Below are 19,048 nucleotides of genomic sequence, written 5' to 3'. Positions count from 1 at the left end.
AAAAATGTAAAAAAAGAGAAATCTGGAAAAACTGAGCAAGATCAGTTAAAGAGGGAATGACTATTAGGAGGATACTTAGTAACTAATTCTGGTAGACAGTGAGGAAGACAGATGTTAAGGTGGGTAGCAAACTAAATGTAAAATAATCTACATTTTTATAGAAACACTGACAGGTATTGGTTCCTGGTTGACTATCTATATGATGGTTCTGCTTCTCCATGAAAGAAGTGTGGAAGTTGTTTTAAAGAGCATATAGAACTCTAGAACTCAAGTTTTATTTATTGAAAAAAACAGTTGTTAGAATTTAAAGTCAAGGATATAACCCTGTCTTTGTTGATCAAAATAAACGACCGAGGGCAAACTATCCATAGAGAACAAACTGAAATATCAACTCTTTTAGGGGCAATAAACCCTGACTCAGAAGCAAATATCAAATGAAGGAATTATCCACATGCCTTATTATTTTTTTACTAGATTTTAAGTTTGAGAGGAGTCCAAGAAAATGCCTAGTTCATCCATCCATTCCTTCATTCATTCAAGGACAGGAGTCCAATAAAATGCCTAGTTGGTTCGTTCATTCATTCATTCATTCATTCACTCATTCATTCAGTAAGTATTAACTAACCACCTACTGGTGTGCCAGGCAGTATGCTAAATCCTAGGGATATAGTGGAGTGAAAATAAGACAGTTTCTGTCCCCCAGGCATGGATAGGCACCAACATGTATGCTGTATAAACTAGTATGCCTGGTCACATTGGTGGCACGACACCACACCTGGGAAAGACATCTGGATTACTGCGTAGACCACATCCAGTAGGTACAGTATGACTCAGCATTCCTGATTCAGGACTGTACTTCCCCAGTTATCTTAGTCTGAATCCTCAATCCCGACACCTCGTCTTCCTTTGTCTAGTCATTCACAAGGTAATCATACTCCGCTCCAGATGCGGGCATTTCTGGGCCACTCGTCCCAAAGGAATTCTTGAGTAGAACCAACGTTGAGGGGTAGTAAGAAGAATCAGGTGTGGGTTTTTACATGTATGAAGATACACACACACACATCTGTTATACTTTGATTATTCATTAACTTGATAAAAGCAATACATACACACACATATATATGCACACATAAAAAATATTTAGTTGTTTTGTTTTTATCTGGTTAACAAATAAAGTATACTAAGCCATAAACCCATTGCCCTCAGGAAAGGAAAAGGCAGGGTGGGGGACTGCTAAGAATGGAAAAGGAAAAGGTTTACTGGGGGCTGGGGTGGGGAGGCCCCAGCTCCAGGTGTTCAGTGGGAGGAATTCTAGCCCTCTAGGCAGTACCTGATAGTCACAGAGCTGTGAGTAAACAACAGGTGGTAGTCCAGGAGAGCAGCAGGCATCAGGATGCCCAACTTGAGGTTATGGGGAAAGGAGGCCTGACAGATGGATAGAATACGGGCAGAGAATCTAGAAACGAAGAGCTGGAGGTCAGTAAGTGTTGCCACCAAGGGTAAGAGTGCAGAGCAGAGTGTACGGCAGGGCTGGGGTTGACTCTAGAGAGCAGAGTCCGGAGAACAGGCAGGGAAAAATCAGGTTCCACACAGGTTAATAGGCCAGGGCTTCAAGCATAAGAAAGAGGCTGTGAGTCAGTTCAAAGAAAGGAGCCAAGGTTGGGGCTCCCCACGTTAAGTAGCAAATGTAGCAGGAGGCTGGGTTCTGGCTTGGGACAGGAGCTCTGAGACTCTTTCTGCCACAAGGCCAAGAAAGGATTAGGTTCTGTTGTAAGGGGTATACAGATAGCAGGGAGAGGACTACAGTGACTGTGGGCTAGGGAGGACCACGCAGTGGCTACTTCGCAGCAAGAGCTTCTTTGAATCATAGTAAACAAGTGCTCTGAAGCAAAGAGAAATGGAAATGGGAAAAGGAGCAAGTAACTGAGAAGAAAAAAAAGAAGGAAAAATAAAAAGGAAAGAAAACCATTACAAAGAAAAGAACAAATGCAGATTTTTTGAACTTTATGCACTGATTTTAGATAACCACTTTTTTCTTAAACACAATTTCTGTTTTGGTTTGTTCCTTCTAAACCATAACGGGGTATTACTAACCAGTAGAATAATGTATTAGTGGCCATGCTGAGAAATGTAGCTGTTTCCTCTACCTTTTACAATGCTTTTGTCCATTTAACACTGGGTTTTAAGCTAACCTAAAGTATCACCCTGCCAAGGGCATTCCTTCACTAGTTCCTCCTTACTGGGCTCTAACTTACTTCCATATCCAGAGCCTGAGGACTGCCTTTGTTTCACAAAATCTTTACAACAAGAAATGACTTTGGACGGATTAACTTGAATCAATCAAATCTATTGCCTTCCCTGAATATGGTAGAACCCAGTTACCCTCATCCACCCTTATTGTTTCCAACATAGTCCATGCCACCCTCAAAAGCTAGGTCTTGATGACAAGGTTCAGAAATGCTTAGAGGAAATTCTATTCTTATCTCACTCATGTGTTTAACAGATATGAGCCCTTGCTGTGTTCCAGGAGCTAGGCTCTGAGGAGAGAGCTGAGAATAAGAGGGACAAGGTCTTTGCTCTCATGGAGTTTACATTCGGGGGGTGGAGAGCAGAGAAACTCAGACCATAAACCAATAACTAAACAAACAAGGTAATTTCAATTAGTAAAAAGTGGTATAAAGAGAACAAAATTGGCTGTGGGTGCGAATTTAAGACAGGCAATCAGGGAAGGTGTCTGAGGATCTGCAAACTGTAGAAGGGTAATTTTACATTCCAAACTAAGACTATGTGATTTGAGTATGCAACTGCCACTCTTGGGGCCTACACCTCAAACTGTGCAGAGGAAGAAAAGGTGGCTTCCAGCCATTCTATTAACCTTCTTAAAGGAAAGCCATCGCATTAGAGAATGTTAAAACTGGACCGTGAGGGGAACCTGGGTGGCTCAGTGGGTTAAAGCTTCTGCCTTCAGCTCAGGTCATGATCTCAGGGTCCTGGGATCGAGCCCCGCATCAGGTTCTCACTCAGCGGGGAGCCTGCTTCCTTCCCTCTCTCTCTCTGCCTGCCTCTGCCTACTTGTGATCTCTGTCAAATGAATAAAATCTTAAAAAAAAAAAATTGGACCTTGAGGTTTTGCTGGAGTTTGGGGGCCAGACAATACGTGTCCAGATGTCTCCTTGGGCTTCCTGGCTGCTCTGTTCATTTAGTGGGCAAACTGGAGAAACAAGCTGGCATGCATACACATGCCAGGAACCAGAGAGAACACCATGCTCTACTCAGTGGTAGGTAGGTAGGGTGCCTGCTGTGAAAATGGGAAGGTTTTAAGCTTGGTCACTAGTGTGCTTTATCTAAAGAGAACAAAAGAATGTCAAGTAACCCAAAGACTTGAAAAGAAGATCCTTCCATAGAGATGCAAAGATACCATGACAGGATGCCTCTATTTTGTTATCACTTCTACAGTGGCATATAACAAAACCCAGGCAACACTGATTTGCTAGTTTCAGAAATTTGATGCACTAAATTTTAAACTGAAATTCTTGTCTATTTCATGGACTGACTCATATGCCTAAAAATCGAAGCAGGCTTCAGAGGGTATTTTAACACACTTGTCATGATTTTATCTGCCATGACACATTGCTCAGCATACATCACTGAGTTCTTTGGCCAATGAGTCTGAATCTCCTTCAGTAAAAGGTTCACCCTTTCCCCTAAACATAAAGCAGAAATGTAGAAAATTTGAAAAAGTGACAAGTTTTAGTTGATGAAAGGAAATTCATGGTTGATGCAAGAAAACTCATATTATCATACATTTTCGCTGCACAGCAAGATACTACAACTCTTGCCTCTCAAACCTGAGACAGCTCTAGAGTTCATTAAAAAAATGAGAATTGCCGGAGTTGAAAAAACAACAACAACAACAAAACCTTGGAATTACAGAAGGTATCTGAGGCATCACGGCCAAACGTGGTTTGTAAAAGGAAAATAGAAAAAAAAAATCTTTAAACAAGAATGTAAAAGAATTTAGACATTTAAACATGATTAAAAGGGAATTCCCTGGAATCTAAACATCTCTTTAGGGAGAATGCGTATAAAACCAAATTCCAGTGCTTGGCACATTCTTTTTCTTCCCTTTTTCTTCTTACCTAGCTGAAAAAGTGATTTTATAAAAGGACTTAAAAAGAGTTATCTTTTGTAGAGACTTAATTTAACACGATACATAACTGTTGCAACACTGAGCAAAGAGATTAAGGTTACATTTGGTTGTTAAAAGGGGGCCTATATTCTTTCTTCGGATACAGGATACTGAATACGTTTAACAGCATTTTACCCGAAGAATGAGGAGAAATGCTAGAAGAGAAGTAGTGACAATTAATTGCATTTTCCAAAGGGAGGGAATGAGACTCCGGAGGGCACAAGAGGTTCTAAGAGTGAGCCAAGGTAGAGGCGGGAGCAATATTTATAGTCCGCTGACTTCAGCTGGCCCGGGTTAACGCCGCCGCTCTTCTGCCTTAGGAGTTCACGGGCTCGCAGGTCACAGGGCCCTGGGCGGCCGGGCCTCCCAGCTGCGGGGGAGGGTTGGGGGAAGCGGAGATGCCTTGTCTCCCCGCAGCTGCCTCGGCGCCCGCCCACCTGCGCCGGCCTACCTAGGCTTCTGCACACTGGCAGAGAGCCCAGCCCAGGAACCCGGGCGCGGTGGGTGGATAATGGATGTAGTGTGGCCACACTCTCCTTTCTTTGTCGCCACGACCACCACCACGACCTGGCAAGTCCTCGCCACGGTGTGTGAGTGCTGACGCTCACGTGGAGCATTAGAGTGTGTTAGAGAAGTGGTCCACGCTAAGGGATCCGGGAGGCCGGCCCGTCCCAGAAGTCCCGGCCCGAGCGCAGCCCGCGTCGGCGGTGTCTGCGCCCCTCCACGGCGCTCCGTCGTGTGCGTCTCGAGTGCGGCGTCTGTAGGACGCGGCTCCCGGAGACTAGCCGGCCCCGCCGCGGGGGCGGTAGGGCTGCTCGGTGGGGAGGGGCCGGTGGGGAAGTGCGGAGGAGAAAGCCCCCCCAACGGCAGCCCGGCGCCCCGCTGCCGGGGACAAGGGCCCGCAGCCGGCAAGGGGGCGCCGGGCCTCGCGGACCCTTCGGGCGCTTCCGCCGCGCGCTCGGCTCCTTTCGCGTCCGGGGCGGGGCGGGTGCCTTCCCAGTGCGCGCGCGCGGCTCCGACTCCGGCGGAGGCCTGCCCCTCCCCCCCGGCCCCCGCGCCCGCGCCGGCCCCCCCCACCCTCCACCCCGTGCGAGTGTCGGCGGCGGCGGCGGTGGCCGCCGAGATTGGAATCCGCCTGCTGGCGCTCGACGAAGGAGGAGGGAGGAGGGCGGGGAGAGCGAGCAGGAAGGCTCGGACTTCGGCGCGTCCTTCCGCGCGAGACGAGGATCGCACGGCCGCGCGAGGGGCGACCGGGCCGGGGCCGCTGCACGCCGAGGGCGGAGGCCGAGCCGGGCCCCCGCCGCGCCTCGGCGGCTCGCCGCGCCCACCCCGCTCCGCGCCGAGGGCTGGACGATGAGTTCCCCGGGGGCCGGGTGAGTTGGCTAGTCTGTGAGTGCGTGTGCGCGCCGGGAGAGGCCGGCGGCGGTGGCGAAGGCGGGGAGGCCGGCGCGGGCGCGGGGCGAAGTTTCGGGGGCAGCCGGGCGCGCGCGGGAGGCCCGAGCGGGGTGCAGCCCGGCCCGACCGCCTCGCGGGGTTCGCGCCGTCCCGGCTGGGTCAGGCCGCGGCCCGCTGGGCCCCACCGCCCGGCACCCCCATCCCGGGCCCCGGCCCCCCGGACGCCCGACGTCTGCTCCTCGCAGTCCCCCGCGGCGGCCCCGCCGCCCGGCCCCTCTTTTGTTCCCCACCCCCGGGTTTCAGGCAGAGTTTGGGGAGGCGGTGTGGGCGAAAGCCGCCTCCGAGGACGCTTCTTGAATCCTTAAATGGGAAAGGCGCTCACCTCTCTCGCCCAGGAGCTGCGAGGCTGCGAGGCTGATAGTCGCGATTTGTCTCTCTCCGCGGCGAAGGAGGGGGGAAAAAGTGTTCCGTGGGGTGGTAGAGCCAGGGGGAGCTGCGAGCCCCCCCTCAGAGCTTGCCCGCGGGATGGTGCCAGGTTTCTCCGAGGTTCACCTGTTGCCTGCGCGGCCTCCGCTGCCATGTCTGTTGTGATTCTGCGCTTCAGTATCTGAAAACTTTCTGCCGGATTGAATGTAACCTACCCCCCGCCAACCCCCCCCCCCCCCGCCCCGGGTCTTTACAGACTCCTAGTGGAAAGATTTGGCAGGAAAAAAAATAGCTTGCGTCAGGAAAGAAAAATAATGTGCGATGTGTTAAGGGTCTGGCGTTTTGTGACTTGTATACTCGTCCATGCTCTCGGATGTTGTACTTGGTCAGGGGGCTGCAGTTTTTCTCTTTCAAATAAATGGTTACCAAACTCTTGAGTACACAGTGCGAACTTGGCGCATTCACCTGTGTGACGTCATTTAATCCTTGTGATAACCCTAGTTATTGTGTTCATTTTTTAGACGAGGAAACCGAGACACAAAGAGGTTCAGTAGCTTGTCTGGGTGAGCTGGGATTTGAATCCAGGGTTTTCTCTGCTATTCAGGAACTGTCAGAGCGAGATTTAGGATGAGTTTGAAAGCAACAACAAAACCTCTTTCTGCAAACAGTTTTACGTTTAGGGCACTTTGCAGTTACTCGTACTTGATCGCTGTTTTGTTGCTTGAGTTGAAAACAACTCTTTTATTGTATTTACTTACAAGAGTTCAACTCTGAATTGCAGTAGAAAGTAACTTAATGCTTATCACTGTTTTCAGTTGAAATAAAAAGTCTGTGAACGAGTATTATTTAAATATTTGAACTTAAAGCAAAAATGTGGGCAGTTCTGAGCTAGAAAGGGGTTGAGTTTACAAAAGAGTGATGGAAATTTAAAATACCCTTTCATAGAACCAGTATTCCACTCGTGGTTTGGGGTGTTCCGCCTCTGCACAGTGTTCGTGGAACTCACTTAAAACTTTTTGTCACTTCTCCACCCCCTTTACTGAAAAGCTTGAGGCATTCAGTGGGATCTCTTTCCAGAATGTATTGGGTTACTTCTATCATCTTTTCTTTCCATCTCCGTGGAATGTTTTTTGTCCTTCCTCTTAGTTAACACCTTGTTTCATTTTTCTGCTCTCTCCTACTTAACGGAGTAGGGGTTACTCTCTTTTAGGGTTCTTGAGAGTATAAATGTGCTTAAGATTTTTTCAGTTTACAAAAACCTTTCCTTGAGCATGCTACTCCCTCAAGCTGTCATGTTGCTGCTCTTCCTTTTAAAATCATATTAACATTAAAAAAAAGTCTCCTTGTAAATGTAATAGATGTTCATTAAAGAAAAATTGTAAAATATTGCAAAATTGAAGCAAAATTAAAAATCAGTCCTCCATAATCTCATCTCTGAAGATTGCCAAGAGCAGTTTACTTTTTCTGCATTTACTTCCTGGCCATCCATTCGCTTCTATTTTATTTTAATTTAATTTAATTTTTCACTTCTTAACCCCTTGTTATCTGCAGTTCACCTTCACAAGGGCTACATATAACCTAAATAACACATTTAAGCCCCTTTTCTAAATAATCTCCTTGAGCTTTATGTGATATTTAACATCATCTTCTCATTCTTGAAATGCCTTTCCTTGGCTTTTTTTTTTTCATATATCCATTTTATTCAACAGATACTTGGTCATATTCTGACACACCCTGCAAGGCAGTTGGATGCAACAGCAGACATTGTCCTTGCTCTTGTGGAGCTTAAGGTCTAGTGGAGGAGACAGAGATTGAAGAAGGAATTCTGTAGTTAACTGTAACTGATTATAATTAAAGTGCACAGTATTAGAAGAGCTTAAAATGGGGACCCGACCTGGTGCTGGTGGTGCTGGGACAATCCGGGAAGGCCTTAAAACATCACTTTGGAACCATTCTGAAGGTTGAGTCGGAGTAGGACAAAGGGCTTCTGTGATATACTGACTTTGTTCCCCCCTTTGCCCCTTTCCATTCTTCCTGCTTAATATGTGTTCTCTAGGTTTCACTTTTCAGATCACTTTTCTATATGTCACTAGTCCCTTGGCATTTTTATTGTTTAGGCCCTTCTGTCGGAATCATTCTCAGATCTCATTCTCTATTTCTCTGCCCGCAGATCCTTGTTTTTCCCGGTTGCTTTATACATACCTCTACCTGGTTGTTCTGGTTCAGACTGAACTCTTCCTTACCAAACTTGTTTCCCTGGTGTTCCTTATTTCTGTTGATGTCATATCAAACCCAGACCTTTCTCCATTCCGTCACATCTTACCTGCCGTCTACATCTATGGCTTCTACTGTCACCATATTGTTCCACTTTATTCCTGGTGATGTGGGTACAAGTCTTGATACATGTCGGTATGAAGGTTATAGACTCATAAAATGAATTGGGCAGCTTTCCTTTTTCTCATTTCAAGAGCATTTTATGTATTTTTATGTATTTTTTAAAGATACTTATTTCAGAGAGAGAGAAAGCGCACTGAAGTGTGGGGGGAGGGTCTGGGAGAGGGGGATAATCTCAAGCTCACGCCATGCTGAGCAGACATAGGGCTTGATCAGGGGCTGAACTGACAGGCACCCCTTAGAAGCATTTTATAAAGACTGGAATTATCTTGAGAGTTAGGCAAATCTCACCTATAACACCATTCAGGCTTTGTTTGTTTGTTTGTTTCTTCTCTGTAGAAGACTTTGAATACCATTTCAGTTATTTAAGAACTGTTGGTCTGCCTAGGTTTTCTATTTCTTGTGTGAGTTTTAGTGTTTAATATTTTTTCCAGAGATTTATTTATTGAGTTTTCAAATTTGCTGTTACTTTGTTTCCACACAGTTCTTTTTCTTTAAAATTCTTTGATTTGATATAAATTTATATGCAACAGTATATATTGTGTATGTATTTATATATTTGATGATTGATTGATTCATTGATTTTTTTTTTTTTTTTTTTTTGCTAACTGAATCAGGTTCTCATTGCACCTGGGCCAGTGTTACAATCTTTTCGCCTTCACTTTCAGGTTTATCTGGTTTATTTTATGCCATTCTGCTTAAGTTAATATTGAAGCCCAGTTTGTCACTTCTCTACTTAGAAGTTTCCGGTGTCTTTTATTAAATGAAGTTCTTTCCAGGGACTTTATCTCAGATTTCCTTTATTCTTGTTTCCCACTATTTTTGCTTTCTGCACATGTGCTTTTCCCCCTTTCTGAAGTCGTTCCCATTTTCTTCTGAATGAAATCCCTTTTGAAGGAATTCCTTTGGAAGGAAGGGTTTTTTCGTTAAGGACAATTTTTATCTAGTATTTTCTTACTGCATTTACTAATTTGTCTTTTGAAAAAACTCAGCTTTATTGCGGTGCCTGGCTGGCTCAGTTGGTGGAGCATGGGACTCTTGATCTCTGGGTGGTGAGTTCGAACCCATCTTGGTTGTAGTGATTACTTAAAAATAAAATCTTCAAAAAAATCAACTTTATTGAAGTATCATTTATATATAGTGATATGCACATGTTGATAATGCAGTTCTGTGAGTTATTTGGTCTTTTATAGCGATTAGTATACAAATATTAGTTCTACTACTAATCTGCTACCTGGGTCTGTAACTGACTTTGTTGCATTTTAAAATGAATAAATGGAGAAAGGCTTGTGTCTAGCCTAGTAGTGGCTGGACATCAGTTATAGTAGTACCGATCCAGTTTTCAGATTTGTTGAGCAGAGAGCCATAAAGAGAAAGGAAAATGGGTTTCCCCTCAGGCTATATTTTGAACTAGGAAGTCCTTCCCTCTCCCACTTTTTATTAGTGTTTATGTTTTTAGAATGCCTTTAAATATTTCAAGGTCCATACTGACCAGGTCAGTCTAACTTTTTAACACTTATAAGATTAAATGCTGGGTTGTATTGAAGTTACAAGATGCACCATACTTTTATGGGCCACTCATAAAGAAAATCTGCTTCTAGGTAATTTCAAGAAGCCATCAATTGTAAGATGGACCCTATTTTCAGAGATGCTAAAATATGAAAAATATGTGTGCCTTAGGACTGACAAAAAGGGTTTTTCTCAGTTAAGCAAAGCTCCCAATCCTTTAGTATAGATGTAGGGAAGAATTTAAACCACACTTACGTGGGAGTGACTTGTAGTTCTGTTGTTACTATGAAAAGTTTTTGTTTTTGTTTTTGTTTTTTTAAAGAGGATGCTTGTTAAACTTTTTTAACAAGTAAAGCATTTTACGCAGTATAGAGAAATATGAGAAATATTTATTTTTGGATGGGGTCTCCTACAACTAGTTATGTCAGTCTGATTGTGAGGCAGTTGACCCTCAGCTTTCTGAGAGCTTAATTTTCACAAAATCGTGCAGATAATGTAAAGGTGGAATTGTGGGAGAGTTGTGATAGCCAATTTTATGGACTCTTTTAAAGAGAATACCCAGTACTTACATGTCATCATTAACAATCATCATATACTTAGTTTTTTAAAAAGTAAATACAAAAATCGTTACAAATGTTTGGATATTTTTATAAATCATAGTTGTTTATCAGTTTTTGTAGCTAATATTTTAAAGGCATCAGTTCTTTAAAAATAGAAACAAAATGATGTGCCTAGAGATCCCCAGTACTGGTTTTGGAAGACAGCACTAGGTTAGAGCAGGGCTTTAGTAGATCAGAGTGTCGAGGGCCCAGTGGGTCCCCAAACCAAGTTCATATAGACATCAACTAGGTAAGGAAATTATTTTTAGTATCTTTTATTAAAAACAGGTGAATTTGAGCTACTCTGGTGTCATTCCATTTTTATACTTTTATGGTTCTGATTAACTTTTTTTTTTTTTTTTTAAGATTTATTTATTAGGGAGAGCATGAGAGAACACAGTGGAGAAGGGGCAGAGGGAGAGAGAAACTCAGACACTCTGCCAAGCACAGAGCCCGACACCGGTCATTAGCACAGCCCTGAGACCAGGACCTGAGCCCAAATCAAGAGTTGCTCATGGGGTGCCTGGGTGGCTCAGTGGGTTAAGCCTCTGCCTTTGGCTCAGGTCATGATCTCAGGGTCCTGGGATGGAGCCCCACATCAGGCTCTCTGCTGAGCAGGGAGCCTGCTTCCCTTCCTCTCTCTCTGCCTGCCTCTCTGCCTACTTGTGATCTTTGCCTGTCAAATAAATAAATAAAAATCTTTAAAAAAAAAAAAAAAGAGTTGCTCAACCGACTGTGTCAACCAGGCGCCCGGATGAATTTTGTTTTCTTTAGGGTGTATATATTTGTTTGTACTACTAATTAGGTGTGAAACAGTGGAGCTTGGCTATTCCTCTAGTTGTATACAATTGGCTACTGATTTAAGAAAGAGGATGGGGTATATCAAGTCTAGGGATAAAATAATCAGATGTGCAGTTTAAGGAGATTAGGTATATAGTGGAGAATCATTTTGAAGAGAGGAAGACTGAGGACACTGAAACTTGTAGGGACACTGAAACCTGTTCCATCTTGGCCCAGATTAGGAAGGTGGCAGATAATTAGGGTCTAGAATGGACGGAACTTCGTAATTAGCTATGGGTGAGAGAAGGAATGGGATTGGCAAGAATGACTTGCAGATTTCTAGTTTGGAAATGTGATAGGGTAGAGATGAAAAATGAGAGCTGGTTTGTGAAGGAAAATAGTTTAGTTTTGATAATATGGGGTTTTAACAACCAAGTAGAGATTTCCACTTGGCAGTTACATGTATGGGGCTGGAGTGTGAGAGAGGTTTGAACTGCGGGTAGATATTTGGGAGCAATTGCCATGTAGGTTGTATATTCTATTAATGAGAATTGGGTGGCTTTCTCAAGTGATTTTTGCTTCCAAATGACAAACTCAACACAAATTAGCTTAAAGGGGAAAAAGTCTTGTCACCTTCCCCCGTACTTAAAGTTTTTAAAAAGACTAGAAATTCGGATCTCAGTGTTCAGATGATGTAATTAGGGGGTCTGTTTTATCTGCTTTGATTTTCAGGCAGGACTTTGATCTGGCAGAGGATAGCCACTGTCAACTCCAGGCTTATATGGCTCTTACTGCTGCGGAGTCAAGATGTAGAAAGGGTATCTCTTTCCCAGGTGCATATTCTGTCTCATGGAGAGATTCTTATTGGGACTACGTGGAGTCTGGGGTGCCATCATTGGCCAGGGCTAGCTTACTGTCCCGGAGCAGTCAGAGAGCCAGTTAAACACCAGCACTGAATGCCTTCCTAGAACCATGAGAGATGGGAAAAGTGGTTGTTTCCCCAAAGAAAGGATGGCTCTAGGCAGGTGAACAGCGTAAATCCACTATCTTTTGGCTCTTCACCTTTTGTAAAGTCATTTTTTGAGTATCTGAAGAAAAATACACACATAATAGCAACTCTGTGTATAATTACATGGTTATATTATCCTGCTGTACACAGCAAAGAGCCTAGAACAGCCCTGAGAAATACCAGTGTAAGACCTAGGTAGAGAAGATAGTTATTAAATAATTTCACAAATAATTGTCTAATTGTAGTTATATTAAGACTTATGGGGCGCCTGGGTGGCTCAGTCAGTTAAGTGGCTGCCTTCCGCTCAGGTCATGATCCCAGGGTCCTGGGATCGAGCCCCGCATCGGGCTCCCTGCTCAGTGGAGAGCCTGCATCCCCCTTTCCTTCTGCCTGCCGCTCTGCCTACTTGTGCTCTCTCTCTGTCAAATAAATAAATAAAATCTTAAAAAAAATATATCCATACAGGGAGCTTATGAGAGTGTGTAATAAAGAAACTTGTCTCTTTAGAGTATAAGTGCTTTGGAAGGCTTTCCTGAGAAAGTAGCCTTGAGAGTAAGACTGTAAACCAGGAAGCAGAAGGAGAATGTTTCTGAAAATATTTAGTAGTTTTTAAAGCAAACGTTTTTTTGATTTTTAAAAATTATAAAAGACATGCATCGGAGTCCCTAGGGGTGGCTAAGTCGGTTAAGCGGCTGCCTTCGGCTCATGTCATGATCTCAGGGTCCTGGGGATCAAGCTCTGCATCCAGCTCCTTGCTCAGCAGGGTGTCTTTCTCTCTCTCCCTTTGCTACTTCCCACTGCTTGGGCTCTCTCTCTCTCTCAAATAATGAAATAAAATAAAATCTTAAAAAAATGCAGCTAATGTGGATAATCTGGGAAATATGAAAAATTATGTATATATATGAAAAAATATATATATATTAAGTGTTCACTTAAGTTTTGGCTTCTGAGTTTTTATAAATTAACATCTAGTACTGGTTCTACCACTAAGTTAGCTGTGTAGTTTTGGATACTATGCTAAACTTATCTAGATCTCCTTTTCCTTATCTTAAAAAGTGAAGGGTACTTGGTGAACCTTAAGATCATTTTCTACTTAAAAAAAAAAAAAAAGGAAAGAAAGAAAGAAAATTCCCCAGCTTTAATGCAGAGCAGTTTCTTGCTGAAATTGCAGGTCGTGTAATGCTTTTGGTTGTGGTGACATCACTGGGTTTCTGACTCTTGGCTGTAGAGTCCCTCTTCCTGCCTTGGCAGTCATTGTAAGTAACGAAGGGAATGGCTTGTGGCCAGTGGTGTTATTTCATGCCCTGATTTCTTATCTCATTTCTTGAGCATTTTTTTTTCCCCTTTAGCCTTTGGGTAAATTATCCAAAATGTTAGAAGCTCTCAATTTTGAAGTTAAGAAATTTGGAGACTTTCATGGTTGTGATACCATTTTATGTATGTTAAAATTTGTAGGTAGTTTTCCTATTAGCAGTTAATGTTTTTTGTATTGTAGGCTAGTAGTTTAAGATCTTAAATGTCTTAAATTTGCACTTAATTAAGAATATTTCAGATTTCTGGCCAAAAGAAGCTCTTGATAGGGAGTGTTAAAGGCTGTTAAACTTTGGTAAAGTTCTTAAAACATTTTTCAAAAAATTGTGTAAAAGTGTCATGAAATGAAAATATTTCAACAGTAAATACTCAGAAGTATCTTAAATCAACAAAATGTAGTTGCTTGATGACAGATAATTCTTTTTATTTTTGTTTCAGTAATCTTTCATGTAATAAAAATGTTGGGAAGAAAATTGCATGTTGAATTTATGCATATAATCTGAGTAGAGAAAAAGAAGTTAATCTTCCTGAAATAGTGCTTTAGTCATCATTCCTACTTATTAAATATTTTCCTTTGGTTTCTTATTTGCTTACAATATGAAATTCAGATTATCTCAGACTGGCCTTTTGCTCTGGTGCAGTCTGCCTTCTTGTTCACTTCAAACTACTATTTTATTAGCCTGTATCACCTAAGTGTCCAGTTCTGGGTTCCCTTTCAGAATCGTTAGACAACCTCTACCATCCCCGATAGTAGGCAATACTGCATGTGGCTGTTGAACATTTGAAATGTGGCTGGTCTGAATTATGTACCACATTTTGAAGATAGTATAAAAAAGGTGTGAAAAATATCCCATTATGCTTTTAAAATGGTGATTATTTATTGAAATGATGCTGTTTTGAATATGTTGGATTAAGTAGGAGTAAAATTAATTTCACCTGATTCTTTTTGCTTTTTTAGTATGGCTAGTAAAAAAACTTAAAATTATGTATTATAATGGACTATACCTCGACTCTCCTTCCCCCTCTTCTTTGCTTATCAAAATGCTTCAAAATCCTATCTTCACTGTGAAGCTTTCCTCAGTGGTTCATACCTAAAAGTTAGCTCTTTCGCATCATTATTTAAAGGCAGTCTTTTGGTGTTTCTTGTACCATTTATTAATCTATCAGATTTCTTTATTACAAGCCTTCTCAGCTTTTAGTCTGGTAACACCCCAATATAGTTTCCCTAACTGTATTATCATAGAGCCTTCTTTAGTTTCTTCTCTATTTTAAAGATTTTATTTATTAGAGAGAGAGAGCACAAGTAGGGGGAGCGGCAGGGAGAGGGGCAAGGAACCCAATCTGAAGCTTGATCACAGGACCTCAGGATCATGACCTCAGCCAAAAGTAGATGCTTAACCAACTGAGCCACCCCCCCTTAGTTTCTTCTCTTTACAGAAGTTACACGTATTTGGTTGAAACTTCAGGCATAAAGTAGGCAGTGAAAGTCTTCTGTAATCCTGCCTCCACTACCCCACGGATTAAAAGTGTTAAAAGTACAGAGTTAAATGCAGTCTTTCTTTTTTTTCCCCCTTAGATTTATTTATTTATTTTAGAGAGAGCACTCCCACACACGGAGGGGTAGAGGGAGAGAGAGAAATCTCCAGCAGGCTTCATGCTGAGCTCGGAGCCCAGTATGGGGCTGGATCTCAGAACCCTGAGATCACAACCTGAGCCGAAACCAAGAGTCGGACACTCAGCCCACTGAGCCACCCAGGCACCCCCTTTAAAAAAAAAAAAAAAAGGGTGCCTGGGTGGCTCAGTGGTTTAAAGCCTCTGCCTTCGGCTCAGGTCATGATCTCAGGGTCCTGGGATCGAGTCCCACATCCGGCTCTCTGCTCAGCGGGGAGCCTGCTTCCTCCCTTCTCTGCCTGCCTCTCTGCCTACTTGTGATCTGTCTCTGTCAAAAAAATAAATAAAATAAAAAAAAATTAAAAAAAAAAAGTTTTATTTATTTAAGTAATCTCTGTATCATGGGGCTCGAATTCCTGACCCTGAAGTCAGGAGTCAAATGCTCTTTGGACTGAATCAGCCATGTGCCCGGATAAATGTAATCTTTCTTTTCCACTGTCTTTATTTCTTTTTCTTTTCCTCTCCCCATTTCCAAAAAATGAGGTGATACTATGCACCATTTTTTCTATAACTTTGTTTTCACTGAATAAATAGGAGGACTCTTTTTGTCATTAAGTATCAACTTACTCATTCTTTTTAGTAGCCAAGTAATATTCCCTTTTATGAATATACCTTCATTTTATTTACCAATACCCTAATGATGACTATTTAGTCAGTTTGATGTGGGTTTTTTGTTTTGTTTTGTTTTGCATGGTAAATAGTGTTGTGGTGCTTGTACATTTCCTGTGAGGCTATTTTTATTTTATAGGATGAATTCTTAGAAATGTGTTTACTCTAAGAGAAGCCATGCATTTCTGCTATAGTGCCAAACTGCTCTGCAAAATCTTTGTAACGATTTACATTCCAACCAACAGTGTTTGAGTGTATTTCCCCCACCCCCCCCACCAACACATAATAACGTCGGTTTGTTTCAATCTTTGCCAGTCTGCCAGCTGAAATAACAGTATTATAGTTTTAATTTGTATTTCTTTGATTGAGTAAGCTTGAGCAGAGTTTTATATGTTTGTTGGTTCTTTGCATTTCTTTCTCATTTGTTTATTTTTCTAATCTTTTTTCTTACTCATGTTGCAGAAATTCTTTTTTGGGGTATGGATATTAACTCTTTCCTTGGCATTTTGCCTTTTTTGTTTTGTTTTTGTTTTTTGTTTTTTTTGGTCATTTGTTTTTCATTTTTGTTCAGGATATATAAAAATTCCTTTGCTGTTATAAGAGTGTTTAGAAACAAAAAAGAAAATAAAAGGTTTAGGTTAACTGATACTCTTCATTTATTTTATAAGCTCCTTGGTGACTGCATTTTGTCTTAAAATATTTTGTTTTGCCCTTGGTACTAATTCAATGCTTTGTATACAGTAAGTGTTCAGATACTTGTATGTGTTGATGGTGAATGGGTCCAGAATACATCACTGTGGCATAAAAAATATTTTCAACTGAAGGTATTTGAGAATAGGCTTTTTTTTTCCTGAACTTCCTTATCTGCCTAAAAGCATAGCCTCGCAGAAGAACTTGTCATAGAGCTGCTCCTTAAGCCAAAACCAAGGATGATTGATTCTTATCACTAGAGAGGAGAAGAAAGAAAAAGTGGCTCCACACCTAAACTGACATTGCCATATATATCATATCCACTCTCCTAAGGGCCCATTTATCTTTCCTAAAAGTCATTTGTTTTCCCATAAATACCTTCCTCCCCTCTCTTTTCCCTAATAACATATGAGCCTCAAATTCTAATTGCCTCTTTTAGTCACATCTTTCTGTAAACACTGTTAAGTGAATGACAGTATGTCTTTTCTCTTCCTAATCTATCTTTTGTCCATTTAATTTGCAATCCCCCAAATATAGAACTTAAGAGGGTAGAAGAAAATTTTTTCCTTCTTGGCAATGGCCAGGTTGATTGTTTCTGGCTGCTAGGGCAAGGGATAATAAGCAAATGAAGTTTCTCTGTCTAAAAACAAAGTGAGGTATTTTAACTATAAAGAACCTAAGCCAAATTTCTTTAAACTACAGTTTTCAAAATGTATTCTTCAAAACTAAAACTTAGTGAAATGAAGTGGTATGTATTATTAAAGAGACATCCCTGTCTTCCTGGATATAGTCCTACAATAATAATGCTGTCTCTTAATCAAGTGGCATCATTATTCTAATTGTGTTGACTGAGACTTTGTTCTTTTTAAATTTATTCACTGTTTCCTAGTCTTTCTTAGCAACTTAACAGTTTGTGTAGAAGATGGTTTGTAACAGGTTCTACTGGTCACATCATTCAGAAAAAACAACAAAAAGTCATATAGTTAAGGTTAAATAGTGAAATTTTTATACAAAGAAGCTGTTAATTGCCTAAGAAGATAAAGGGATCTTGATACGATTACAGTGACTTCTGGATTCCAAATAACTTAAAACGTTCATTAAACCTTGAATTATTTCTATGTTTAGTTGTCTATCTCTGTATTTAGTGTTCCATCCCTTACTACTCTCTGTTTACTGGGTTTGTGACTGCGCCAAAGTAGTTAATCTCTCTAAGCTTTATTTCCTTGTATGTGAAATGAGGCTAATAATAGTTTTTTCACAGTTTCTGTGAAGACTGAATGAGCACAATTAAGCACTGAACACTATTTTACCACATAGTAATGCTTGATAAATGTGTGAGAGAGTATTTGTGTGGGAGAAGATGAGGTCAGGTTTATCTTCAAAAGCAGTTTGAATGGCTGCTATATAGGGTCCTTGAAGATTACATCTAATCCTGATACCTTCTGGAAGTGCGTGTTATGTTTATTCACATTATTAACGTTTGAATTTGTAAAGTACTTTTGTATACCAGGAGTACTGGCAAATTGATAATGGGAGGTTTTGTTGCTTTTTTGGTTTTATATGTTAAGAATTGGAGGCTAATAATAAAGGTTAATTGTCTCATCAAGGTCAAACAAATAAGAGTAAGAAGTGGCAGGGGTGCCTGGTTGGCTCAGTCAGTTGGGTGGCTGGCTCTTGGTTACCACTCAGGCACTGATCTCAGGGTGGGGAGACCGAGCCTCGCATCCGCATAGGTCAGCAGGCAGTGTGCTGGAGATCCTCTCCCTCTGCCCTTCAGCCCTGCGTTCTCTCTCTCTCTCTCTCTCAAAATAAGTAATTCTTTTAAAAAAATAAATAAATAAAAGAAGTAAATAGCACCGGACTTTCCTAGTTAGCTCAGAATGGGGACTAGGACCTTAGAGTTAAGTGTAAGTCAAGGATTCCACATTCTAAAGAAAGCCCAAGCACTTAGTGGTCTGAATCGTTTCCAGGGCTTATTAGGGTGTGACAGAAAGCTTTCAGAGAATGGAGGAGAGGGGCATTGTCCACGGCTCGTTTGCCTTGGTGAGGATCATTGTACTTTTTGCTCCCTTCTTGTTCCCTTGAGGTGGCCTTGCCTAAGGAGTTTAGTGTGGGAACGTCTAAGAGAATCAGTCCTGAGGTTAGGAATATGAGGGAAAAGTGGAGCAGAACCAGAATCCTCATTACCGAGACAGTAGATGTCACACAACTGATTGGTTTATCTGTGCCTACTTGAGTAAGGGATAAAGAAAAGTGGACAGAAACCTCAGTGTGGACAGAGAGGGTAGCAGTGGAACAGCCTGTACTTGTCTTGAATTTCTGTTCAAGTGGGCAGTGTGGAAGGTAGCCAGGCTTTAGCCACCTTGACAGGCTGGCTCTGTTGGAGAGGGGAGCAAAAGGAGAAGAGGTTGAGCTGAAGTAGATCTCTGGGTAGGGAAATGGGCAGTTGGATTAGAGCCTCTTGCC

General features: G+C 41.9%; 1 protein-coding gene across 2 annotated transcripts in view; it reads left to right on the top strand.

Moving 5' to 3' along the window:
• The first annotated feature begins 5,318 nt into the window (after nt 1-5,318).
• BMPR1A (bone morphogenetic protein receptor type 1A) overlaps nt 5,319-19,048 on the top strand; it is a 135,352-nt gene continuing 121,622 nt past the window's right edge. For both annotated transcript variants that reach the window (XM_032838304.1, XM_032838305.1), the window contains exon 1: nt 5,319-5,562. The gene's annotated coding sequence lies outside the window, so the exon portion shown is untranslated. The remainder of the gene's footprint in view (nt 5,563-19,048) is intronic.

The sequence above is a fragment of the Lontra canadensis genome, unplaced genomic scaffold (assembly GCF_010015895.1).
Source record: "Lontra canadensis isolate GAN:19392208 unplaced genomic scaffold, GSC_riverotter_1.0 scaffold3, whole genome shotgun sequence".
NCBI classification, from domain to species: Eukaryota; Metazoa; Chordata; class Mammalia; order Carnivora; family Mustelidae; genus Lontra; species Lontra canadensis.
Note: the sequence above shows the minus strand (reverse complement) of the source record. Positions and strands in the feature narration are given on the sequence as shown.